This window comes from Homarus americanus, unplaced genomic scaffold, assembly GCF_018991925.1.
Source record: "Homarus americanus isolate GMGI-L3 unplaced genomic scaffold, GMGI_Hamer_2.0 scaffold21314, whole genome shotgun sequence".
NCBI classification, from domain to species: Eukaryota; Metazoa; Arthropoda; class Malacostraca; order Decapoda; family Nephropidae; genus Homarus; species Homarus americanus.
In genome coordinates, this window is record NW_024720811.1 from 1,307,584 (window position 1) to 1,334,415 (window position 26,832).

Below are 26,832 nucleotides of genomic sequence, written 5' to 3' on the forward strand. Positions count from 1 at the left end.
CAGGTCATACCATAAGTAGACAATACAGGTCACACCATAGATAGATATTACAGGTCACAGGTCACACCATAACTAGACATTACAGGTCATACTACAACCAGCCATCATAGGTCACTCCATAACTAGACATTACAAGTCAGACCATAGCTAGATATTACAGGTCACAGGTCACACCATAGCTAGATATTACAGGTCACAGGTCACACCATAGCTAGATATTACAGGTCACAGGTCACACCATAGCTAGATATTACAGGTCACAGGTCACACCATAGCTAGATATTACAGATCACAGGTCACACCATAACCATGTTGGTCAGCCGTAACAAGGGTGCCAAATTATACCGGGTGCCATTGTGGTCTGCGAGAGGATGTTAGGTGGCACTCTTGGCACTGTGACGTGTTCTGTATTTTTTAACCCTAAATGTGAGGAAGAGGGACGTGTATTGGCTATTGGGAGGAGAGAGAGGGAGAGGAAGGGAGAGAAGAAGAGACAGAAAGAGAATGGAGTGAGGGAAGGAGGAGAGCCAGCAGCGACCCGGTGTATCATATATACAAAATCAAATCACATATATATATTTTTATTTTTTTTTACTCTGTCGCGTTATTCATTTTCTCTCCATTTTCATTTTTCGTTTATTTATTATTGTTGTATTAGAGTTTTTCCATAGTGTAAAATAATCCTCTCTCTTTATCCATCCTTCTCTCTTCCTCTCTTCCCTTACCTTTCTCCCTTCCTTTCCTCTGTCTCTATTCCTTCCCTTCTCTCCTCTACTTCCTCTTCCTTTCTTCTCTTCCTTATTTCTCTCTTATTTACCTTCCTTTTTTCTCACTCTCTCCTCGTTCTTCTTTCCCTCTTTCTTCCTTCCTTCCTTTTTCCGTTTCCTTCCCTTCCTCTCTCTCTCTCTACACACACACACACACACACACACACACACACACACAGAACAAAATTATACATACACATGCACACGTACACATACACAGACATACACAGGTACACACGATACTGACCATTTCCTACAAGCAGTCCAGCCCGTGTGTGCTTATACCTATGTATGTATGTATGTATGTATGTATGTATGTATGTATGTATGTATGTATGTATGTGAGTGTATGTCTGTTTTACCTGTATCACCATTTACACCGCAATATACAGAGTGGCGACCCAGCATCCTGCAGGTGTGTGAGACGACCAGGTGTGTGTGAGAGAGAGAGAGAGAGAGATCACTAGATATAATTCGTAAAAGGTATAACGCGTTTAAACATCTTTTATGTAGGACTCTCTCTCTCTCTCTCTCTCTCTCTCTCTCTCTCTCTCTTGATCTCCCTCCCCCCTCTTTGTATTTCTTTATCTATCAATCTCATTTATCTTTCCCTCCCTCTCTCCTCTCCTATCCACCCCCTCTCCCTCCCACTCACACTCTCCTCCGCCTCACCCCACCTACCCCTGTCCTTCATCCACCTCATCCCTCATCCCCCCTCCCCCCGACACCAGGTACCTCAGCAGTGATATCAAGTAGATAGCCGGGGGAGAGATATCATGATTTGATAGCATGATGAGACAACCTCCTTGATCACGCCCTCTTCCTGATCACTGAGAGAGAGAGAGAGAGAGAGAGAACAAGGAGCTCGTTCAGTACTCAGTTGAACTTGTACCTTAAGAGCCAATCAGCGGCCATAATCGGTCTGGAGACGATCCCAGCACTCTAATTGGTCACATCTGTGGGCCAATCAACACCCGTGTTGTCGTCGATTAACGGTCTTGGATTTCAACAAGTGTTTTGATTGGCTACACATACGAGCCAATCAACGCTCAATTAGCACTGTTACTGAGTATATGAGATTCTGAGAGCCAATCAGCGCTCAGTGATCTGATTTATAAGATGCTGACGCGATCGCCTTGGATATTGATGTATGGACCAATCAGCTCTCAACAGCAATACAGCAATACAATAATACAACCATACAAGTAATACATCAGGAGACTCACTTGGTAATGTGTGTGTTCTGGACTATCTGGGCAGCTCCGGCCAGGTAAGCCCAGGTCATAGCCAGAAAGGTCACCACCATCACCGTGTAGCCCGCCTTAATCACCCACATCTGTTGACGAGAGGTTAGGTTAGGTTAGGTTAGGTTAGGTTTGGTTAGGTTAGGTTTGGTTAGGTTAGGTTTGGTTAGGTTAGGTTATACAAGGTTGGTTAGGTTAGGTTTGGTTTGGTTTGGTTTGGTTAGGTTAGGTTAGGTTAGGTTAGGTTAGGTTAGGTTAGGTTAGGTTAGGTTGGGTTAGGTTAGGTTAGGTTAGGTTAGGTTTGGTTAGGAGTTGGGTTTGGTTGGTTAGGTTAGGTTAGGTTATACAGGTTGGGTTTGGTTAGGTTAGGTTAGGTTGGGTTAGGTTAGGTTAGGTTAGGTTAGGTTTTGGTTAGGTTAGGTTTGGTTAGGTTAGGTTAGGTTAGGTTTGGTTAGGTTAGGTTATACAAGGTTAGGTTTGGTTAGGTTAGGTTAGGTTAGGTTAGGTTAGGTTAGGTTTGGTTAGGTTGGGTTTGGTTAGGTTAGGTTGGGTTAGGTTTGGTTAGGTTTGGTTTAGTTAGGTTGGGTTATACAGGTTAGGTTTGGTTAGGTTAGGTTAGGTTTGGTTTGGTTTGGTTAGGTTTGGTTTAGTTAGGTTAGGTTATACAAGGTTAGGTTTGGTTTAGTTAGGTTAGGTTATACAAGGTTAGGTTTGGTTAGGTTTGGTTTAGTTAGGTTAGGTTATACAAGGTTAGGTTTGGTTAGGTTAGGTTTGGTTTGGTTAGGTTATGCAAGGTTATGTTTGGTTAGAGTTCGGTTTGGTATTTGTTACTACTACTACTACTACTACTACTACAGTACTACTATACACACACACACACACACACACACACACACACACACACACACACACACACACACGTCTTAACTTATCTTGTAATAATAAAGTGAGTCACGTCTTGTATCATTATGTGAGACGACTTCCCCCCCTCCCCTTCCTTCTCTTCTTCCTCCTCCCTCCCTTCCCTCAACTATCAAGTCCATTATTCACCCCATCCCTCCTCCTCCTCCTCTCCTCTTCATTTCTCCCTTAATCTTCCCTCCTCCTCCTCCTCCTCCTCTCCACCAATTTCACCCTCCTTCCCCTCCAGCCTCCTCCTGCCTTCCTCCCCCTCCTCTTCCCTCCAACCTTCCCCTCTCTCTCATCCTTCCCAACCCCCCCACTACCTCCTACTACCTTTTTCCACCACTCTCTCTCCCCCCACCACCTCCCCCCTCCCCCACCCCCCCACCAGACAAGGCCGTCAAGACCCTCAGTAAATCCCTGACTATTAATTTCATCTTCTGCTCATACAACTTTCACTTTCGTCTTTCATATTAGAAAGTTCCACCCACCTCTCTCTCTCTCCTCTCCTTTCTCTCTCACTTTCTCTCCCACTTTCTCTCTCACTCTCTCTCCACTCTCTCTCTCTCTCTCTCCCTCTCTCTCTCTCTCTGGACCGCCTACAGGTAAAATATTAAATCAGGTCGAGAAAAAGACTGAATAATTTCTAAAATGCATTTCTCAACAAGTTTATGTGTGGGCATTATATATGTTGTATCCTGAGAGAGAAGAGAGAGAGAGAGAGAGAGAACAAAGATAAATATAACCAAAGAAGAAGAAGAAGAAGAAAGAAAGGAGGAGGAGGAGGAGGAGGAGGAGGAGGAGGAAGAAGGAGAAAGGAGGAGGAGGAGGAGGAGGAAGAGGAGGAGGAGGAGGAGGAGGAAGACAGATATCCTATCATTGAGAATGCTTTAGAACCTGAAGCAAAGCAGAAATGAATAGCAATAAATAATGTGTGTGTGTGTGTGTAGTCTGGGAGGGTGAGGGGGTGGTGAGGTGGTGGGGGGTGGTGAGGGGTGGGGGGGTGGTGGTGTGGGGTGGTGAGGGGTGAGGGGTGGGTGAGGGAGGGGGGAGTGGGTAGGGGAGGGAAAAGAAGAGAGACACCATGGAAAAAAGAAGAGGAGGTAGTGAAGAAGAAGAAGAAGAAGAAGAAAGAAGAAGAAGAACCCCTTTATCACTAAGAATTTGACCAATAACAGACACAGAAGGAAGAAGAGGGAAGAAAGGAAGAAGGGAAGAAGAGGAGACCGCGTCGATAATTGTGTAATATGCAAATGAGATACTAACAGAATGGATTATAGAGAAACGGAAGATAAATGGAGAAATGAATGAAGAGGGAGGAGGAGGGAGGGGAGGAAGGGGAGGGAGGAGGAAGAAGAGGAGGAGGAGGAAGAGGTAAAGTTATTAATGATGTTTCTGGTCAATGGAAACAAAAGAAAGAAGGGGAGATATATTGATGATGATGGAATAAGCATAAATGAAAGAAGAAGAAGAAAGAGTTACAGAACTATACTAGAATATACACACTTCATACACTATACACTAACGAGAAGCAGAGGTGAGGGAAGAATGGTAGGAAAGGATTAGTTATGAAGAGGAGGAGAATATGATTAGCGGATCAGCGAATCAGAGTGTGTAAAGTGAATTATAGATTAGAGAGAGATGTTCACTAGGAAGGACATTTTAAGAACCTCCTCCTCCTCCATCCCACTCCTTCCCTCCCTCCCTCCTTCTCCCCACTCCCCTCCTCCTTCCTCACTCCCTCCTTCCTTACCTTCCCTCCTCCTTCTCTCCCTCCCACCACTTCTTCCCTCCCCCTCCCCCCCCTCCCTCCCTCCCCCCTCCCTCCACCACTCCCCTCCCTCTCTCCCCCTCCCTCCCCTCCTCCACCACTTCCTCCCCACTTCCTCCCTCTCTCCACCCCTCCCTCCCTCTCTCCCCCTCCCCCTCCTTCCACCCTCCTCCCTCTCTCCACACCCTCCCCCCCTCCCACCACTCCTTCCATCTCTCCACCACTCCCCCCCTCCCTCCCCCACCCTTCCCCCCTCCACCCTCCCCCTTCCTCTCCCCCACTCCCTTCTCCCTCCACCACTCCTTCCTCCCTCCACCACTCCCTCCCTCTCCCCCTCCCCTTCCCTCCCACCTCCTCCCTCCCCTCCACCACACCCCTCCACCACTCTCCCTCACATGTACTAACAGATGGGTCTCCTCGCCTCCATTCATCCACTGTGAACCAACTCCTTCCCTCTCTAGATGGTTCACCATGAATGTAGTTGGCTTAGGTGTCTGTAGATGGCTTAAGGCGTCTGTATGTAGATGGCTTAGAGTAGATGGCTTAGGCGTCTGTAGATGGCTTAGTGCGTCTATGGGCAGGCGTCTTAGTTGGCTTAGGGCGTCTGTGATGGCTTAAGGCGTCTGTAGATAGCTTAAGGCGTCTATGGTTAACGGGCGTCTGTAGATGGCTTAGGGCGTCTGTTGTTGGCTTAGGGCGTCTGTAGTTGGCTTATGGCGTCTGTAGATGGCTTAGGGCGTCTGTGGGTAAACTAGGCGTCTGTAGATGGCTTAAGGCGTCTGTAGTTGGCTTGGGCGTCTGTAGTTGGCTTAGGGCGTCTGTAGTTGGCTTAGGGCGTCTGTAGTTGGCTTAGGGCGTCTGTAGATGGCTTAGGGCGTCTGTAGGCAGCTGTAGATTGCTCAAGGTGTGTGTATATAATACCTCTTCAACCCCCATGTCGATTAATGTCTCACTATGTCTATTAATATCTCTAGATGTCTATTAATGCCTCAAGATGTCTATTAATGCCTCAATATGTCCATTAATGTCTCAAGATGTCTATTGATGCCTCAAGATGTCTATTAATGCCTCAAGATGTCTATTAATGTTTCAAGATGTCCATTAATGTCTCAAGATGTCTATAAATGCCTCAAGATGTCTATTAATGCCTCAATATGTCCATTAATGTCTCAAGATGTCTATTAACGCCTCAAGATGTCTATTAATGTTTCAAGATGTCCATTAATGTCTCAAGATGTCTATAAATGCCTCAAGACGTCTATTAACGCCTCAAGATGCCTATTAACGCCTCAAGATGTCTATTAATGTTTCAAGATGTCCATTAATGTCTCAAGATGTCTATAAATGCCTCAAGATGTCTATTAATGCCTCAATATGTCCATTAATGTCTCAAGATGTCTATTAATGCCTAAAGATGTCTATTAACGCCTCAAGATGCCTATTAACGCCTCAAGATGTCTATTAATCTCTCAAGATGTCTCACCATGGCTCAAAATGTCTCACTATGGTTCAGACCTTCCTGTGAATGGCTGAGATGGATGTGGTGTCTATACATAAGACCGAAGACATGTGTGTGCATGGCTTCTTGTAGTATATGGCTGAAGACCTGTAATGTATATACGACTCTCTCTCTCCTATATACTGGCTGTGTGGTGGTGGTAGAGAGAGAGAGAGAGAGACAGAGACATATCCTGATGGGGTTACATGTGATAAGACCAGATGCCATTATGTTCCTCCTCCTCCTCTTCCTCCTACTCCTCTTCCTCCTCCTCTTCCTCCTCTCTTCTTCCTCCTCCTCTTCTTCCTCTCATATCCCTCTTCCTTCCCTTCCTCCCCTCTCCCCCCTCCTCCTTTCTCCTCTTCCATACAACACAGCAGGACAAAAAATTACCCCATTATTATGCTTAGATGGCGGGATAACTCTGTCTGTCTGTCTGTCTGTCTGTCTATCCTTCTGTCTGTCTGTCTGTCTGTGTGTCTGTCTATCCTTCTGTCTGTCTGTCTGTCTACTTATCTGTCTGTCATTTTCTCTCCCTCTCTCCACTTCATACCTCAACAGCCCTTTCCAGGACCTTATCACTCTCTCTCTCTCTCTCTCTCTCTCTCTCTCTCTCTCTCTCTCTCTCTCTCTCTCTCTCTCTCTCAGAACCACACAACAATTAAAGTGGGATTCTTCGTCCTAAATTCGTGAGCGTCGTTTCCGGAAATCGATTTTTAATTCGCCGTTTTCTGCCGCGACAGAGAGAATTATTCATTTATCATGTTATCACCACCACCACTACCACACACCACTATCACCACTACTACCACCATCCTCACCACCACCACAATTACCATCACCACCACTATCATCCACAACCTCTAAAATCTCTTGTCCTTCCCATCACCACCACTCTCTCTCTCTCTCTCTCTCTCTCTCTCTCTCTCTCTCTCATTCTTCCTCATACCCAACCACAACCTTCTTATAATCTTCCACCTCCTACCATTATCTTCCACACACACACACACACATACACACACACACACACACACACACACACACACACACACACACACAAGGGTCACATTCCTCTATTCAGAATTCAGGATGAGAAGGAAGGATTCTTGAAGGTTCGTAATTTAACAGCCTCTCTCTCTCTCTCCTCCTGGATACTCCATGTTTATCTTAACTAATAAATAAAGACAAAAACTCCACTAGAGTCAGATACCAAATGGCGTCTCAGTCTTATTTTATACACGTTGTGACCTCTGACCTCTTGACCCCAAATTTATATGACCTTTTGGGGTTGTTAGTGAATGTATATAATAATGTATATATTGTACGTGTTGTTGTTGTTGTTGGAGTTATATAATAAGGTTGTTAATTGTTGTAGATATATTAGTGATTGGTGTGTGTGTGTGTGTGTGTGTGTGTGTGTGTGTGTGTGTGTGTGTGTGTGTGTGTGTGTGTGTGTGTGTGTGTGTGTGTGTGTGTGTGTGTGTGTGTGTGTGTGTGTGTGTGTGTGTGTGTGGTGTGTGTGTGTGTGTGTGTGTGTGGTGTGTGTGGGAGGATATGTGTGTATGTGTTTGGGTATGTGTACGTGTGTGTGTTTGTGTGTGTGTGTGTGTGTGTGTGTGGAGGGATATATGTGTATGTGTTTGGGTGTGTGTGTGTGTGTGTGTGTGTGTGTGTGTGGTGTGTGTGTGTGTGTGTGTGTGTGTGGTGTGTGTGGTGTGTGTGTTTGTGTGTGGTGTGTGTGTGTGTGTGTGTGTGTGTGTGTGTGTGGTGTGTGTGTGGTGTGTGTGTGTGTGTGTGTGGTGTGTGTGGTGTGTGTGTTTGTGTGTGTGGTGTGTGTGTGTGTGTGTGTTGTGTGTGGTGTGTGTGTGTGGTGTGTGTGTGGTGTGTGTGGTGTGTGTGTGTGTGTGTGGTTTGTTGTGTGTGGTGTGTGTGTGTGTGTGTTTGTGTGTGTGTGTGTGTGTGTGTGTGTGTGTGTGTGTGTGTGTGTGTGTGTGTGTGTGTGTGTGTGTGTGGTGTGTGTGTGTGGTGTGTGTGTGTGTGTGTGTGTTGTGGTTGTTGGTGTGTGTGTGTGTGTGTGGGTGTGTGTGTGTGTGTTTGTGTGTGTGTGTGTGTGTTTGTGTGTGTGTGTGTGTGTGTGTGTGTGTGTGTGTGTGTGTGTGTGTGTGTGTGTGTGTGTGTGTGTGTGTGTGTGTGCATTAAGCACTGCCAACATGCAAATGCGACACTCTTTAATCGTTTCATCGCCTCATTTGCATATTTTTGTCCCGTGTGAATTAAACTTTAAAAACACACACTAGATAAAGGCTCAGGTGTGTGTGTGTGTGTGTGTGTGTGTGTGTGTGTGTGTGTGTGTGTGTGTTCCAGACACAGGGGTGGTGAAAAGCGTCTAGTATGGGAGCATTATGTTAGTGTTAAGGTACAATCACTTCTTGCTCCCTCTCGCTTTCAGCTGCCGCCGCTGGCTCGCCCTCGTGGCGAAAAGGGAAGCAACTTGCATAAGTCTTCCCCTGCCAGTACACAGCCTTTTCACCATCAAGACTCCTGCTGTGCCTCTATGTGGCAACACACGGTAATTGGGTGCCTCGTGGGCCCAGGTTAGACCAACAGGGGATCTCGGAGTAGCAGTGGGCCCCAGAGATACGGCACATAGGCCCACTGGCATGTGGATACCTTCTGGCGCCTACCAGCCATTTCACTGCTGCCTTGCATATTAAACTTGGCAGGTATAAGGCTACGGGAGTAAACCCCAAACGAAAAACCTGCTGTGGAGCCCCGCATCAGGCAGACATACTTACAGAGCTCCAACAAGACCCCAACGGCGGTATAGGCGGAAGAGGTGACCACCGTCGAAACCCAACGACTACACCGGTGGACGAAGGCAATGCCTGATGGACAGGCTACTAAGGCGAAACCCAACAAACTGGGCGATCGGCAGTCCATTGCAACTCTTCCTCTCCTCAGTCGTTGCAACACTTGCACCACTGGATCAGGAATTGGGAGAGCCAAGATGTGTGGTTGCAGCCGGCGCTCCTGCCTCACCACATAAATCAACTCACACGCAGCCACCATCCAACTCATCATCATCAAAACCCCTATACCCCCAAAAGTCCTATGGCGACGGACGAGTGGCGACGGGGACAGGCAGAGATGACTGCCGGGAGTCTCCAGTCACAACTCTGCACATGGGCAGCACAGATAAGATGGTTGTTTGTGCACTTGGATCTAAGCAGCAGTGCAATTTGGTCCTGTCTCTGCAACTGAACAGCCCTTTCGAGGAGCCACTCTGCTCACCCCACATGGGTAGGGGGCTAGAAAAGGTGCTCTAAACATAGCCTGCCTAAAAAATCCAACCTGACTGGGCAACCGCACCCAGTAAGGTCATCCTTTTGCGGTCGAAACCACAACCAAAATCACAGATCCAAAAAAAAAAAAACTATACAACTTCTTATGGTCGCTGCATGGAATGTCAGGACCTTTCTAGATACTCTCATAAATGAGCGTCCTGTAAGAAGAACTGCCCTTGTGGTAAAGGAGCTGGCTAAGTATAGCATCGACATCGCAGCCATTAGTGAGTCCCGTCTCCCAGACGAGGGCCAACTCACAGAACTGGGGTCTGGCTGTACCTTCTTCTGGAAGGGGAAGCCTGCTGCGGAGAGAAACCACATTTATGGAGTTGGCTTTGCCATCCGCCAACGCATCCTACACAGGCTAACTGAAATGCCTATTGGTATCAACGAGTGCCTCATAATGCTCCGAGTTCCACTGAATCACTCACGGCATGCCTTCTTCATCAGTGCATACACCCCAACACTGGATGCAGAGGATGACATCAAGGAGACATTTTAAGCCGACCTCGACAGAGTGCTAACCTCTATCCACAGAGAAGATAAGGTTGTTCTCCTTGGCTTCAATGCCAGAGTTGGCAGAGATGCTGACATTTGGCAGGAAACCATAGGGAGAAATGGACTAGGCAAGTGTAATCCCAACGGCCTACTCCTCCTCAGCAAGTGTGCTGTGCAAAACCGCACTATCACCAACACCTTGTTTAGGCAGGCCGGCAAGTTCAAGGGTTCGTGGCAACACCCACGATCCAAACACTGGCATCTCATTGACTACACCATTGTCAGAGAAAGAGATCGCCGAGATATCCTCATCACCCGGGCCATGCGTGGCTCAGACCACTGTGACACTGATCATTGGCTCGTCAGAGCCAAGCTCTCACTTCACGTCGCCCCAAAACGACGAAGGCAGCAAGCCTCCACAAGAGGTTTTAACACTAAACGTCTGGAGGATCAAGTGGTAGCACATGCTTCCAGAGAGCAGCTCGAACATGGGCTGATAAACAACCCGACAACAAACAACCCAAACCTCCGTGCCGAATGGGATATTCTCGACACTGTCATGACAAAAACCTGCAGAGAAATCCTCGGCCAGGTCAAAGAATACACCTGGACTGGTTTGATGAAAATGACCCAGCAATCAGTGTACTCATCGATGATAAACGTGCTGCTCTCACTGACTTACAGAACAACCCTCAGTCTCAGACCAAAGCTGATATCTTCTGCAAGAAGAAAGCGGCAGCCCAGCGGGAACTTCAAAACCTAAAGAACGACTGGCTTAAAAATAAAGCATGTGAAGCACAAAAACTTGCAGATCAGCACAATATGCGCGAATTTTTCAAATCCACTAAAATATTTCCTGGGCCAGTCACTCGTGGTGCAGCCCTCCTCCGCTCATCCGACGGTAACTCCATAATTAAAGACGATAAAAGCCTCCTTCAGAGCTGGAAAGAGCACTACCATTAACTGTTCAACCGAAACGCTGATGTGGATGTCCTGACTACCCAGCAGGTCCCTCAGCATCCAGAGCTGACCCACCTCAGCTATCCTCCATCCCTGGATGAGGTAGCTACTGCCATCAAACAGATGAAAAATAACAAAGCCTCAGGGCCTGATGGAATCCCAGCCGAGGTGTATAAAGCAGGAGGACCTCTGCTTACCAGCCATCTCCACTCTCTCCTGCAGAATATATGGGAAAAGGGGGAAATCCCCCAAGCTCTTAAAGACGCCTCCATCGTCAATATTTAAAGAACAAGGGAAACCGGTCAGACTGTGGCAACTACCTCGGGATCTCGCTGCTGTCCTTAGCTGGCAAAATTATCGCCCGAGTCCTTCTAAACAGACTTCTTCCTGAGGGGGAAAATATATTCCCAGAATCTTAATGTGTCTTTAGACCATCACGTGGCACCACTGACATGATCTTTGCTGCCCACCAGATACAGAAAAGGTGCAGAGAACAACGTCGTGATCTGTACATGGCTTTCATCGACCTAACCACGGTCTTCAACTAGGTCAACAGGGAAGCTCTCTGGTGGACCCTCAGTCGTTTTGGCTGCCCCCCAAAATTCATCGCCAGTGTGAAGCAACTCCAAGATGGCATGAATGGCAGTGTCCTGCACAATGGCACCCAGTCAGAGTTCTTCCCCTTCCAAACGGGGGTTAAAAAACGGTGTGTACTGGCACCAACTCTCTTTTCCATTTTCTTCGCTGCCTTCCTTACTCGTGCCAGCGTAAATTTAGCCGGCGGGGTGAACATCGAGTACCGGGTGAAGGGGGATCTTTTCAACATAAGACGACTCCAGGAAGAACAAAGGTGTCGGCAGCTTCCATTAATGAGCTTCAGCATGCAGACGACCTCACCCTTGTTGCTCACACTGAACACGACCTACAGGAGATCCTGAACACGTACGCAGATGCGTATGCACACTTCGGCCTTGAGGTGAATGTACGTAAGACTCAGATTCTCTTTCAGCCTGCCCCAGGTTCAGACACACCTCTCTAATGTTACCCACTATCGGTATCTCGGCTCCCACCTGTCCACCACAGCAGACATCGATGAAGAGATTCAACACCGGATCAGATAAGCTTCTCAAGCCTTTGACGGACTCCGAAACCGTGTCTTCAGCTGTAGGGAGCTGAAATTATCTACAAAGCTGCATGTATGTCCAGCAGTGGTCCTCCCCACCCTGCTATATGGCAGTGAGACATGGGTCACATACAGGAAACACCTCAAGACACTTGAAAGCTTTCACCAACATAGTCTACGTTCCATCCTCCGAATTTGCTGGGAAGACAAGAGAACAAATGCTGGTATTTTTGCTGACACCAATTGTAGGAGCATCGGGGCTACCATTATCTATGAACAACTACTTTGGACTGGCCATGTTACCCGCATGGACGACAGTAGACTGCCAAAGCAGCTACTTTACAGTCACCTAACGAATAGTAAACGTAATGCTGGCGGGCAACTGAAAAGGTATAAGGATAGTCTTAAGACAAACTTGAAAAAGTGCCAAATCGACCCCCTCACCTGGGAGACGATTACTCCACACCGTAACGCTTGGAGGAGCACCACACGAGAAGGTGTCAATACTTTCAAGTCAGCCCGACTGCATAACGAGGCAGACAAGCACCAACTTCGGAAAGGCGCTGCCGCCGCCCCTCCCGCACTAGATTTAGCCCCCCACATGTGCAACATCTGCAGGTCCCGTATCGGCCTCTTTAGTCACCTCAAAACTCACCAACCTAGGTGACATCCCTAATAACTCATATCATTGTATCATAGCTGGATGATCGAAATACTCGATTCCCAGTGACAGCAAAGTAGTAGTGTTTGTGTGTGTGTGTGTGTGTGTGTGTGTGTGTGTGTGTGTGTGTGTGTGTAGTGTTTGTTTGTGTGTGTGTGATGTTGATATTGTTTGTATGCATGTATGTATGTATTTTACGTATGTATATATGTATATCCTTGAATATACATCTATGCTAACAGAATATAAGTGCACACATACACACACACACACACACACACACACACACACACACACACACACACACACACACACACTTCCCACACTCATATTCTCACACACATGTAAATACACAATACATCATGAGAGAGAGAGAGAGAGAGAGAGAGAGAGAGAGAGAGAGAGAGAGAGAGCAACAGCTGGTGGTGGTGGGAGAGGACTCACTGGTCCACCTGCTGCCGCTGCTCATGATGTTCCCGGGTGGACCCTTACTACTGGAGGAGGAGGAGCAGGAGCAGGAGCAGGAGGGAGGAGCAGGAAGAGCAGGAGGAGGAGGAGGAGCAGCAGGAGCAGGAGGATGAGGAGGAAGAGGGAGCAACAGGGAGGAGGAGGAGAGCAGGAGAGCAGGGAGGAGCAGGGGGGAGCAGGGGGGAGCAGGGGGAGCAGGGGGGGGGGAGGAGAGGAGGAGGAGGGAGGAGGAGGGGAGGAGAGGAGGAGGAGGAGGAGGAGGAGGAGGAGGAGGAGGAGGAGGAGGAGGAGGAGGAGGAGGAGGAGGAGGAGCAGGGGAGCAGGAGGAGGAGGAGGAGGAGGAGAGAGGTTGGGAGAGGAATGTTAGTGAAAGAGGAGGAGGTGGAAGAATATAAGAGAGAGGAAGATAAGAAGGAAGAGGAGAGAGAGGATGAGGAGGGCCAACAGGGTGTGTGAGAGAGAGAGAGAGGGAGAGAGAGAGAGAGAGAGAGAGAGAGAGTTATACCTACTACTAACAATAGCATCTCCAGAAAGAGAGACAAACAGCCACACGCCTGCCATCCTCCAGCTATTATATGTTATCTTGTTATCTTGCCTGGCTTGTCTTGGTCTGCAGTCCTTGTTCTCTTATCCCCATTGTTATCTTGAGTCTGTTATCTTATTTGTTATCTTGAACCTGTTATTTATTTGTTATATTGAGTCTGTTATCTTAATTATTCTCTGCATTGTTATCATAGTTGTTATATTTCACCTGTTATCTTAAGTGTTATCGTTGATCCGTTATCTTAATTGTTATCTGTATTGTGTCATCTCAACTGTTATCTCGGTTCTGTAATCGTAAATGATAACTATGATTTATCTTGTTATCATATTTTGAGTTTTATGGATTGTTATCGTGTTATCTTGACGGCAATATTGTGTTATGTTATCTATACCTCTTATCATTTGTTATCTTTCCTGGTCAGACTATTATCTCTCTTATCTTATGTTATCTTAATGTGGGCTACCTTGTTATGGCTGGTGTTGTTATCCTCATTGTTATCATTATTTAATCTTGTATTTAGTATTTTATCGCTAATCTGTTTTTCTTTTGCTGTTTCTCCCTCCCTCTTACTCTTCCTCTCTTTCTCTCTTTTTCTCTCTCTCTATCCACCTTTCTCTCTTTCCCCATCTTATTGTCCATCCGTTTCTCCCATTCTCTTTCAATCTCTCTTCTCTCTCCCGTCTCTCTCTCTTTCTCTCTTTTTTTCCGCCTTCTCTCTCTTTTCCTTCTTTCTTTCACCATCGTTTCCTCAACTTTATTCCCGATAGCGAAAGCCGATATCAAATACGACTCACGTGACAGACAGACAGACAGACACAGACAGACAGACAGACAGACAGACAGACATTATCAAACACATAATTACCGAAATATTTCATGATAAAAAGTAACTGTCGAGTAAGTGGAGGCACAAGAGACAGTCACTGGCCTGATAAGCGGACAGTCACGAGGCAACAGTCAGTCAGAGAAATAGGATACTGTTGAGCAATTTACACAAGGTTTCTGCCCTAATGACTGTGTGTGTGTGTGTGTGTGTGTGTGTGTGTGTGTGTGTGTGTGTGTGTGTGTATTTTGATGACATATCTGTATAGCATAATACTAGTATATATGTATGTGGACAAATGTGTAGGTACGTGTTCATGTAGTGTGTACGTTTATAAGAGTTATATACATACACACACACATAAACACACACACACACACACACACACACACACACACACACACACACACACACAGAGTCGTGAACGCTGGAATCTGTTTTTTACAAGCGTGCTTTATCGTATTATATGTGTACGTGCACATGTATAATTTGTATGTGTGTATAGAGCTACACACACACACACACACACACACACACACACACACTGCATTAATATACTCCATCATCTGTAAAATACAAATACATAATTATTTCAGTATTCAATTCACTGTATAAACCTGATATAATACTGTACATAACTGTATCTCATTTGCATATCTGTAATGCTCTTTATATTACAGCGGGACTCTGCCACCACCACATGTGACGGGGTAAACATTAAACAGTGTTGTTGTTTATCTCTGAGAGGAGTAAAAACAATATCACCCTGACACTCATATGGCAACAGCGCCTCATTACCAAATCAACATTGCACATTGCATAAAATAAACAAACTCTTGATCTGAACAGCTGTCACTCCCCTGCACAACATCGTTACCTCCACCAATCACCAGATACAGAATCAAACAAACGAGCCAGCAACTAAAGGGACTCGAATCACTGCATTAATTCGATGACACGCGTTTGGCATTTATGACCGGGCGAAATTAGCCAATCACAAATCAAATCAAGAAAGCCATGAGCAGCGTATGGCAAGAGGCGCGTGATGATTAGTGTCCCAGACAGCGCCAGACGAGTGAATGGGAGCAGGATGATTCGCCAATAGTATAGTGAATATCGCACATGAGTTACCAGTCCTTTGACGTGCTTTGATCTCTCACGCCAGGAATTAAAATACACTTTTGGTTTTTTTTCGGGGGACGGACGCCATAATTTTTTTTTTTAACAGGACTGAGAGCAACTGATAGCGATTGTTTTTTTTTTGTTTTTACTTTTGTTTGTCTTTGTAGAGTTGTTTTTTTTTTTTTGGTTGACTAGTCTTTGATGTTATTACTTGTGTATTTGTCGGCCAGCTCATTATACCATATGTCTGTCTGTCTGTCTGTCTGTCTGCTATTTTGTCTGTCTGTCTGTCTGTCTGCCATTTTGTCCATCTGTGTCTGTCAGTCTAACAATCCATTTAACTGTCTATCTATCTATCTATCTATCTACCTATCCAACTATCTATCTAACCTAAACTAACCTAACCCAACTATTAATATTTTAAGCCCATCAGAACAAAGACCCCATCAGAACTGGACCCCATGAGACCATTGAACGCACCATTAACGCCATTACTCAGGTAAGCGAGGGTCAAAGACTGCCTCACAGGTGGGGTTAATTAGCTGGGATGTCACCTGTTTGTTGACTCTGTATCCAGTTCTGCCCAGTGTGTGTCAGGTCATGTTGAGTAATGATGGTTGTAGTGAATAAAAATGATGATGATAGAGAGAGAGAGAGAGAGAGAGAGAGAGAGAGAGAGAGAGAGAGAGAGAGAGAGAGAGAGAGATTAAGCGACATACACACATGCATCTAAGTTAAGAAAGAAGTGTCTCGTAAATATTAGTTTGGGAGAATTCTGTGATCTCTCTCTCTCTCACTCTCTTTCTCTCAAAATCATTACCCAAGTAGACCTTTTACATCAAGCGTGCGAACTCTCACTTGAAAACATATTTTTTTCAACAGCTTAAAGCTTTTAGTCGGAATAAGCTTTTGAGAAATTGAAATAAATCAGACAGTCAAAAGTTCCTATTCCTTAATTCGCTCTACTTGGCCCCGAAGACGAGTCAGTAAGCTGTGGCCATTTTTAAGCTTTGACACAAGGATGAGGCTATGGAAGTTTAATTAAGCTGGTCTGTTTTTAGCTTTGATAGAAGGATCAGGTTATGGAAGTTAGGTTAAGCTGGCATGATTTAAGCTTTGACACAAGGATGAGGTTATGTAAATTTAATTAAGCAGGTCTGTTTTAAGCTTTGACACAAGGCTGGATTATAAAAGTTACATTAAGCTGGTTCCTTTAAGTTTAAGCTGTGATACAAGGATGGATTATGGAAGTTACGTTTTTAAGTTACGATCCATTGTTACGTTCCCAAGTTACGATGTTACGTTCTTAAGTTACGTTCCCAAGTTACGATGTTGCGTTCTTAAGTTACGTTCCTAAGTTACGATCTTTCGGTTTTAAGTTACGTTCCCAAGTTACGATGTTACGTTCTTAAGTTACGTTCCCAAGTTACGATGTTGCGTTCTTAAGTTACGTTCCTAAGTTACGATCTTTCGGTTTTAAGTTACGTTCCCAAGTTACGATGTTACGTTCTTAAGTTACGTTTCCAAGTTACGATGTTACGTTCTTAAGTTACGTTCCTAAGTTACGATCTTAAGTTACGAGGGAACACCTGACTTAAAAGCCTTTGAGAACACGACCTACACACCTTTAATCAAGCGAGTGGTGTCGACAGGTAAGGGAGAGATCCACTCACTAATACACCGGCTCCAATTATCACTCTCTCACCTCACGCATTGGCTGTTTATCGCTTTCTTTTTTCTCTCTCTCTCTTTCTCTCTATTTCATTCCGTCTCTCTCTCTCTTCCTCTCTCAAGTTCAGTTACAAATATTAGCCAATTAAAAATCATCATCGTCATCAAAGGGTTAAATCATCGTCCTCAAAGGGTTAAATCATCGTCGTCAAAGGGTTAAATCATCGTCGTCAAAGGGTTAAATCATCGTCCTCAAAGGGTTAAACATATTAGTAAATTAATCACCTAAACGGAATCTTACCTGAGAAGTTATCTAATCAGGTGAACTCATTCCTAAGTCACATCAAGGTATAAAGTAATTAACAAACTCAGGTACAGATAACTTTACCCCGCTACTCAAAATATGTGTGTGTGTGTGTGTGTGTGTGTGTGTGTGTGTGTGAGTGTGTGCGCGCGCGGACAGAGTAATGTAATGCGTCTAGTGTGGCAGCATTATGTCAGTGTTAAGGTGCAAGCACTGCCTGCTCCCTCTCGCTTTCAGCTGCCGCCGCTGGCTCGCCCTCGTGGCGAACAGGGAAGCAACTTGCATAAGTCTTCCCCTGTCAGTACACAGCCTCCTCACCATCAACACTCCTGCTGTAACTCCTCGTGGCAACACACGGTAACTGGGTGCCTCGTGGGCCCAGGCTAGACCAGCAGGGGATCTCGGCGTAGCAGTGGGCCCCAGAGTGAAGGCGCATAAGCCCACTGGCATGTGGACACATCCTCGCGCCTACCAACCATTGCCCCGCAACCTTGCACATTAACCTTGGCAGGTATAAGGCTACGGGAGTAAACCCCAAAAGAAAAATCTGCGGTGGAGCCCAGCATCAGGCAGACATGCTTACAGAGCTCCAACAAGACCCCAACGGTGGTATAGGCGGAAGAGGTGACCACCATGGGAACCCAACGACTACACCGGTGGACGAAGGCAATGCCTGATGGACAAGCTACTAAGGTAAAACCCAACAAACTGGGCGATCAGCAGTCCATTGCAACTCTTCCTCTCCCCAGTCGTTGCAACACTTGCACCACAGGATCAGGAAAAGGGAGAGTCAAGATGTGTGGTTGCAGCCAGTCATTCTAAAGAATGACTGGCTTAAAAATAGAACATGTGAAATACAAAAACGTGCAGATCAGCACAAGATGCGCGAACTTTTCAATTCCACCAAAAATATTTTAAGGGCCAGTCACTCGTGGCGCAGCCCCCCTCCGCTCATCAGACAGTAACTCCATAATTAAAGACGACGAAGGCCTCCTTCAGCGCTGGAAAGAGCACTACCATTCATTGCTCAATCAAAATACTGATGTGGATGTCCTGACTACCCAGCAGGTCCCTCAGCATCCAGAGCTGACCCACCTCAGCTATCCTCCATCCCTGAATGAAGTAGCTATTGCCATCAAACAGAAGAAAAATAAAAAAGCCTCAAGGCCTGATGGAATCCCAGCCGATGTGCATAAAGCAGGAGGGCCTCTGCTTACCAGCCGTCTCCACTCTCTCCTGGAGAATATATGGGAAAAGGAGGAAATCCCCCAAGCTCTTAAAGACGCCTCCATCGTCAATAATTATAAGAACAAGGGAAACCGGTCAGACTGTGGCAACTACCTCGGGATCTCGCTACAGTCCGTAGCTGGCAAGATTATCACCCGATTCCTTTTAACAGACTTCTTCCTGAGGCGGAAAACTTTCTCCCAGAACCTCAATGTGGCTTTAGACCATCACGTGGCACCACTGACATGATCTTTGCTGCCCGCCAGATACAGAAAAGGTGCAGAGAACAACGTCGTGATCTGTACATGGCTTTCATCGACCTAACCAAGGCTTTCAACTCGGTCAACAGGGAACCCTCTGTTGGACCCTCAGCCGTTTTGGCTGCCCACCAAAATTCATCGCCATTGTGAGGCAACTTCACGAAGGCATGAATGGCAGTGTCCTGCACAACGGCACCCAGTCAGAGTTCTTTCCCATCCAAACAGGGGTTAAACAAGGGTGTGTACTGGATCCAACTCTCTTTTCCATCTTCTTGGCTGCCTTCCTTACTCGTGTCAGTGCCAATTTAGCCTGCGGGGTGGACATCGAGTATCGGATCAAGAGTCTTTTCAACATAAGACGACTTCAGGCAAGAACAAAGGTATCGGCAACTTCCATTACTGAACTTCAATATGCAGACGACCTCACTCTTGTTGTTCACACTGAACGCGACCTACAGGAGATCCTGAACACCTACGCACATGCGCATGCACACTTCGGCCGTGAGGTGAATGTACGTAAGAATCAGATTCTGTTTCAGCCTGCCCCAGGTTCAGACACACCTCCACCATCCATCCAGCTTAACGGTACTACCCTCTCTAATGTTACCCACTTTCGGTATCTCGGCTCCCACCTGACATACAGGTAAATTAGAGTTAATCACATCCCGTATAGGTAAATCAGAGTAAATCACATCATATACAGGTAAATCAGAGTTAATCACATCACATACAGGTAAATCAGAGTAAATCACATCACATACAGGTAAATCAGAGTTAATCACATCCCGTATAGCTAAATCAGAGTTAATCACATCACATACAGGTAAATCAGAGTTAATCACACCACATATAGGTAAATCAGAGTTAATCACATCACATACAGGTAAATCAGAGTTAATCACCTGACATACAGGTTAAATTAGAGTTAATCACATCACATACAGGTAAATCAGAGTTATTCACACCACATACAGGTAAATCAGAGTTAATCACACCACATACAGGTAAATCAGAATTAATCACACCACATACAGGTAAATACAAAAATCAGAGTGGCACAGGTGGAGGTATGGTCAGGTTAGAGGAGATACCTGCCTTAACTATTCATTAAGGCCAGGTAGCCCACACAATTACCTGAATCTCAGAGCATCAACTTGGAGCTAACTATGTGTGTGTGTGTGTGTGTGTGTGTGAGAGAGAGAGAGAGAGAGAGAGAGAGAGAGAGAGAGAGAGAGAGAGAGAGAGAGAGTAATTTTAAAACCATCAAAATAAACTGGGCCGTGTTACCTCCCCCCCCCCTCTTCATTTTCACTTCACCCTTCCCCCTCACCTAACACTTCACCCTTCCCCCTCACCTAACACCTCACCCTTCCCCCTCACTTTAAGCTAATGACCTCCACTAATTACTTTATGAATTATATTAATGATAACTTATAAAAGTTTTTCATTAACTTTAAAGTCCTTTTGTAAGTCTTGGAAGTGTGAGGAAATTTATCGTTGACAATTAACCTTAAATACCGGAATTAAATATTTGGGGAATTTATGTATATTAAAAAAAATATTAAATGATAATATATAGATTTTTGTAAAGGATCTATTTCAAAGGTTTATTCCCATACCAATTCTTTAAAGGTGTAGAGAGAGAGAGAGAGAGAGAGAGAGAGAGAGAGAGAGAGAGAGAGAGAGAGAGAGAGACTTTCTTTAAGTCTCTTTAGGGCTAACATACCAGATTATCTCTTCAAATGAGAGACACCGGGGCTATACTTTAAGTTTCTTTAGGTTAGAGACATTAGATTATTATCTCTCCAGGGTAGCAAATTATCTCCTCGTGGGCTGAGAGACCCTAAATTATCTCTTGAAATAAATATATAAGAAAAAAACGCCTTTTATTATTATTATTGTTATTATTATTATTATTATTAATTATTATTATTATTATTATTATTATTATTATTATTATTATTATTATTATTATTATTATTATTATTATTATTATTATTATTATTATTATTGTTATTGTTATTGTTATTGTTGTTGTTGTTGTTGTTGTTGTTGTTGTTGTTGTTGTTGTTGTTATTATTACTGCTACTGTTATTGTTGATGTTGTTTTCTCACCCCCCCCCACCCTCTCTTCCCCTCCCCTATCTCTTCCACCCTCACCCCCCTCTCCCCTCCTAACAGAGAGAGAGACAGAGAGAGACTGACTGAGGGATTATCTCTAGCAAATATAAGAGAGAGACAAAGACATATTAAAGGAATCTGGGAAGACTTCTTAATGGATTGTGTAGTGATGATGACAACTTCACTGACAGGGATACACCAGGGGCTCAGTGGAAGGAAGAAGGAAAGGGAGGAAAGGAGGAAAAGGAAGGAAGGAAGGAGGAAGGAAGGAAGGAGGAAGGAAGGAAGGGAGGGGGAAGGAGGGAGATGGGGAAAGAAGGAAGGGAAGGAATGGGGGAGGAGGGATGGTAGAGAAGGAAGGAAGAGGAAGGAAGGAAAGGAAGGAAGGGAAGGAAGGAAGGAAGGATGGTAGGGAGGAAGGGAGGGGGGAAGGAGGGGAGGATGGGAAGAAGGAAGGGAAGGAATGGAGGGAGGAGGGATGGTAGAGAGGAAGGAAGGAAAGAAGGAAGGGAGGGAGGAAGGAGGAAGGAAGGAAGGAAGGAGGTAAAGAGGATGGAGGGAAGAAGGAAAAAGGAGAGAGAGAAAGAGATGTTTGTTGTGTATGAATAATATATTGGGAGGGAGGAGGAGAATGGGGGAGAAGAGAGAGAGAAGGATAAGAAAAGAAGGGGAGGGGGAGGAGAGAAGAGAAGGAAGAGAGAGGAGAGAGGAAGGAATTTCTCTCTCTCTCTCTCTCTCTCAAGATCTGTTCTGTCCTTCAAGTTAGTGAAGCGAGAGACGATGACGGCAAGTCTCGCTTTTACTACGAGACCAAGAGACAAAACAGATAACTTATTGACGAGGGGTGAGAGACAGTGAGAGAGACAGGGAGATAGAGACAGAGAGATAGAGTGGGAGAGAAAGAGACAGGATGCTAGACAGTAATAGTTAGAAAGGGTGAAAGATGAAGAGAGACTCCCCCAAAAAAAAAAACATCAAATCTTACAAAATTGAAAAATAATAATATTAATTGATGAAAGTAATTTATTTTTTGTTATGGTTTAGTCTACAACAATAGGCGGCCATTACACGCTACACTGAGCAGGGTGACAGACTAGGCCTATGCTACAGTGATCTAGGATAAATGATGACCAGACTAGGCCTATGCTACAGTGATCTAGGATAAATGACCACACTAGGCCTATGCTACAGTGATCTAGGATAAATGATGACCAGACTAGGCCTATGCTACAGTGATCTAGGATAAATGACCAGACTAGGCCTATGCTACAGTGAACTAGGATAAATGACCAGACTAGGCCTATGCTACAGTGATCTAGGATGAAATGATAACCAGACTGGGCCTGCTACAGTGATCTAGGATAAATGATGACCAGACTAGGCCTATGCTACAGTGATCTAAGGTGAATACTGACCAGACTAGGCCTATGCTACAGTGATCTAAGGTGAATACTGACCAGACTAGGCCTATGCTACAGTGATCTAGGGTGAATGATGACCAGACTAGGCCTATGCTACAGTGATATAGAATAAATGATGACCAGACTAGGCCTATGCTACAGTGATCTAGGGTAAATGATGACCAGATTAGGCCTATGCTACAGTGATCTAGGATAAATGATGACCAGATTAGGCCTATGCTACAGTGATCTAGGATAAATGATGACCAGATTAGGCCTATGCTACAGTGATCTAGGGTGAATGATGACCAGACTAGGCCTATGCTACACTGAATAATTCTCTACTTAATGATTTAGTGTTAGCCGAATCATAAATTACGATAATTACTCAGTCTTACGAAGTTTTAAATAATTTATTCATGGGTAAAGATTCTGTAAGTTAATTTTGTCAGTATACTCAAAGTTAATCTCTTTGTATATAGTCAAGGAGATATATTTTAAACCATAATTTACAACGAATATTCACACACATGCGAAGATTTAAGAAACTTGAACGTGTGTAGGAGAAAGCGGTCAGTCGGTGCGGTCGGGTCGGGACGGGACGGGGCGGGACGGGGCGGACCAGCGGTTGGGCTTGTTTATGACTCACACTCGGCTGCGACACACAAACTCTCTTAAAACATGTATGTTACACTCAGGTATTCCCTCACAGGCTGCATGTTCCAATATTCCAGTCCACTTGCCTCTGTTTAAGCTGGCTAGTGATTTATTTATGAGTAGTGAAGATATATTCATATATGTGGCGCTCTCTCACTCGTGTGTGTGTGTGTGTGTGTGTGTGTGTGTGTGTGTGTGTGTGTGTGTGTGTGTGTGTGTGTGTGTGTGTGTGTGTGTGTTTAGGGATTCTTTTGTGTGTATGTTTCAGTAGTTTGTTTTGGGTTTGATGCAGTCATGTGTTTTTTTGTATTTCTGTCTCTCTCTCTCTCTCTCTCTCTCTCTCTCTCTCTCTCTCTCTCTCTCTCTCTCTCTCTCTCTCACAAAGGGATTATGACACCTCTAGTTGACCTCGTTATTAAAGGTCAAAGGTCAAGAGTCTAATATTCTAAAAATAAATAAATAATAATGATTAGTTAGTGAAATATGGGTGGATCTGACCGTAGAGTTATGTGATAATTTCCTAGTGTAAGTGAAGTTGTTTTCGTGAATCAGTTAAATACGTTCTCGGGTCTTCAGTTGAGAGGGATATGCCAGTTAAGAGTTCAGTGGAGTTCTTACAGTGATCAGTTAGTCAGTCAGTCAGTCAAGTCAGTCAGTCAGTCAAGTCAGTCGGTCAAGTCAGTCAGTCAGTCAGTCAAGTCAGTCAGTCAAGTCAGTCAGTCAAGTCAGTCAGTCAGTCAGTCAAGTCAGTCAGTTAAGTCAGTCAGTCAAGTCAGTCAGTCAAGTCAGTCAGTCAGTCGAGTCAATACCTCCCAGCACGGGAATATAAATGCTTGCAGTGGACTGAGTCAGCTAGGATCAGTAAGAGCGCTGCTTCTACCTTATGCCAGAGTGGTCAACCAACCCCTTCGCTTATAGGGGAGTTATCGCTCTCCCTCTCTCTCTCACTCTCTCACTCTCTCTCTCTCTCTCTCTCTCTCTCTCTCTCACTCTCTCCCCTCACCTCCCCTTCCCTCTGCCCTCTCTCTTTCCCCTCCGAGGCAAGAAGAAAGGTCTCTCTCTCTCTCTCTCTCTCTCCTCTCTCTCTCCCTCCCTCCCCTCCTCCTTTTCCCTCCGAGCCAAGAAGAAAAGGTGGAAGGGAGAAAGGATGGATGGGGAGGAACAGAAAGAAAAAGAGGGAGAAGAAAGAATAAAGCAAAGAAAAGAATTGAGAAACAGAATAGGAGGAGAGATGTAATTGATGTTAAGGGATAGAAGGAAGCAATCAACGGACAATTTGGAGTACCTCAATATTTATGTAAACTCTCTCTCTCTCTATATACGTCCATATTTACAAGCGTACACACACACACAGTTTATAGATATATTTAGACACACACACACACACACACACACACACACACACACACACATGAATTCTCAACTAAAAATTTTCTGCTCATATTCTTCCCAGCCCCTCCCCCACCCCTCCCAGCCCCCCCAGCCCCTCCCCAGCCCCTCCCCAGCCCCCTCCCCCCAGCCCTCCCCTCCCCAGTCACCCCCCTCCCCCAGCCTCTCCCCATCCCTCCCCTTCCCAACCCCCTCCCCAGCCTCCTCCCCAGTCACCTCTCCTCCCCAGTCACCCCCTCCCCAGTCCCCTCCCCAGTCCCCCCCTCCCCAGTCCCCTCCCCTCCCCCAGCCCCCCCCCTCCCCAGTCACCTCCTCCCCCTCCCCCCTCCCCAGTCACCCCCTCCCCTCAGCCCTCCCCAGCCCCCCTCCCCCTCCCCAGCCTCCCCAGTCCCCCTCCCATCACCTCCCTGATCACCTCCCCCCTCCCAGTCCCCCACCACCTCATCCCACCCCCGCCACCTCCATTTCCCTTAACTCACTCAGCTATCATCCCCTTCCCCTCCTCTAACACACCCAGCCACCCCTCCCTCCCCCTTTGTCCAGTCTTAGAGGGGCATCAAAGGTAAGGCAAGTCTTAATTAAAGCTTCACCTGTGTGGTTTGTGGAAGACCTCACCTGTTTGATCACTAAATTAAATACATAATTATCTCTCTCTCTCTCTCTCTCTCTCTCTCTCTCTCTCTCTCTCTCTCTCTCTCTCTCTCTCTCTCCTTCCTTCTTGTTGCTCTCTGTCTCTCTTTATTTAGTCTGTGTAATTCTTCGTTTATTTTTGAGAGAGTCTACCTGTCTTTTATCCATCATTCATAAACTCAAAACTATTTTCTTGTTCCGCTTCACTGACTGACTCCGTTAATATTGATGTCTGTCTGTCTGAATTTTAGTTGTCTGTCTTCGCTCTGTCTTTCTGTCTTATCTGTTTGTGTGTGAAAGATTTAGACAGACAGACAGACAGACAGACAGACAGACAGACAGACAGACAGACAGACAGACAGACAGACAAACACAGAAAAACCAGACAGACAGACAGACAGACACAGAAAAAACAGACAGACAGACAGACAGACACAGAAAAAACAGACAGACAGACAGACAGACACACACACACACACACACACACACACACACACACACACACACACACACACACACACACACACACACACACACACACACACACACACACACACACACACACACACACACACACACACACACACACACACACACACACGGGTAACTAGAAATTCTTGACTAACAAAAAATTAGCCATTAAGGGTCAGTAAACGAGGTTTAGGTAGTTAAGGCGGGCTGGCGGCTGTGAGGTCGTGGGTGTATTTATCTTTATTGTGAGAGAGAGAGAGAGACAGAGAGAGAGAGAGAGACAGAGAGAGAGAGAAAGTAATTATACTTTCTTTTAATCGAATTCGTCCGTCGTCGCTTTGATCTGGGGAGCAGATGCCTCTCTCTCTCTCTCTCTCTCTCTCTCTCTCTCTCTCTCTCTCTCTCTCCCCCTCTCTCTTCCATTTGTTGCTCCCTTTCTCTCCCTCTATTTTATCTCTCACTGTCTCTCTGTCTCTACCTCTCATTTATCTCTCCTGTCTCTCTATCTCTCTTTATCTCTCAATCTCTCTACCTCTCTTTCATCTATCTCACCTCTCTCTCTCTCCCTCTCTTTATCTCTCCTCTCTCTCTCTCTCTCTCTCCTACTCTCTCTCTCTCTCCCTCTCTTTTTTTATCTCACTCTCTCTCAATCTCTCTTACCATCAACACCACCTCTTGGGAATTCGTCTTGTTAATGCCACTTTCTCTTCCCTCTTTCTCTCCTCCTTCACACCTCTCTTTCTCCTCTCTCCTTCCTCCCCTCTATCTCTCTCCCTTCTCTCCTCCCTCCCTCCCAGACACTGTGAACTCATCCCTCCTTCACTCCTTCCTTTTCATTACCTACCAGACATCTTCCTTCCTTCCTTCCTTCTTCCTTGATACCTCCTCTCCTTCTCTCCCAGATACCTTCCGATCTTTTCCTTCCAATACCCCCTACTTCTTCCTTTCCTCCTTCCTCCCCTCCTTCTGAAGGTAT

At 45.6% G+C, this 26,832-nt stretch overlaps 1 protein-coding gene across 1 annotated transcript in view; it reads right to left on the bottom strand.

The window, feature by feature from the left end:
- Nucleotides 1–26,832, bottom strand: part of LOC121861207 (chaoptin-like) — a 63,241-nt gene that overhangs the window by 24,167 nt on the left and 12,242 nt on the right. The window contains exon 2 of the mRNA XM_042358830.1: nucleotides 1,994–2,103. The gene's annotated coding sequence lies outside the window, so the exon portion shown is untranslated. The remainder of the gene's footprint in view (nucleotides 1–1,993; nucleotides 2,104–26,832) is intronic.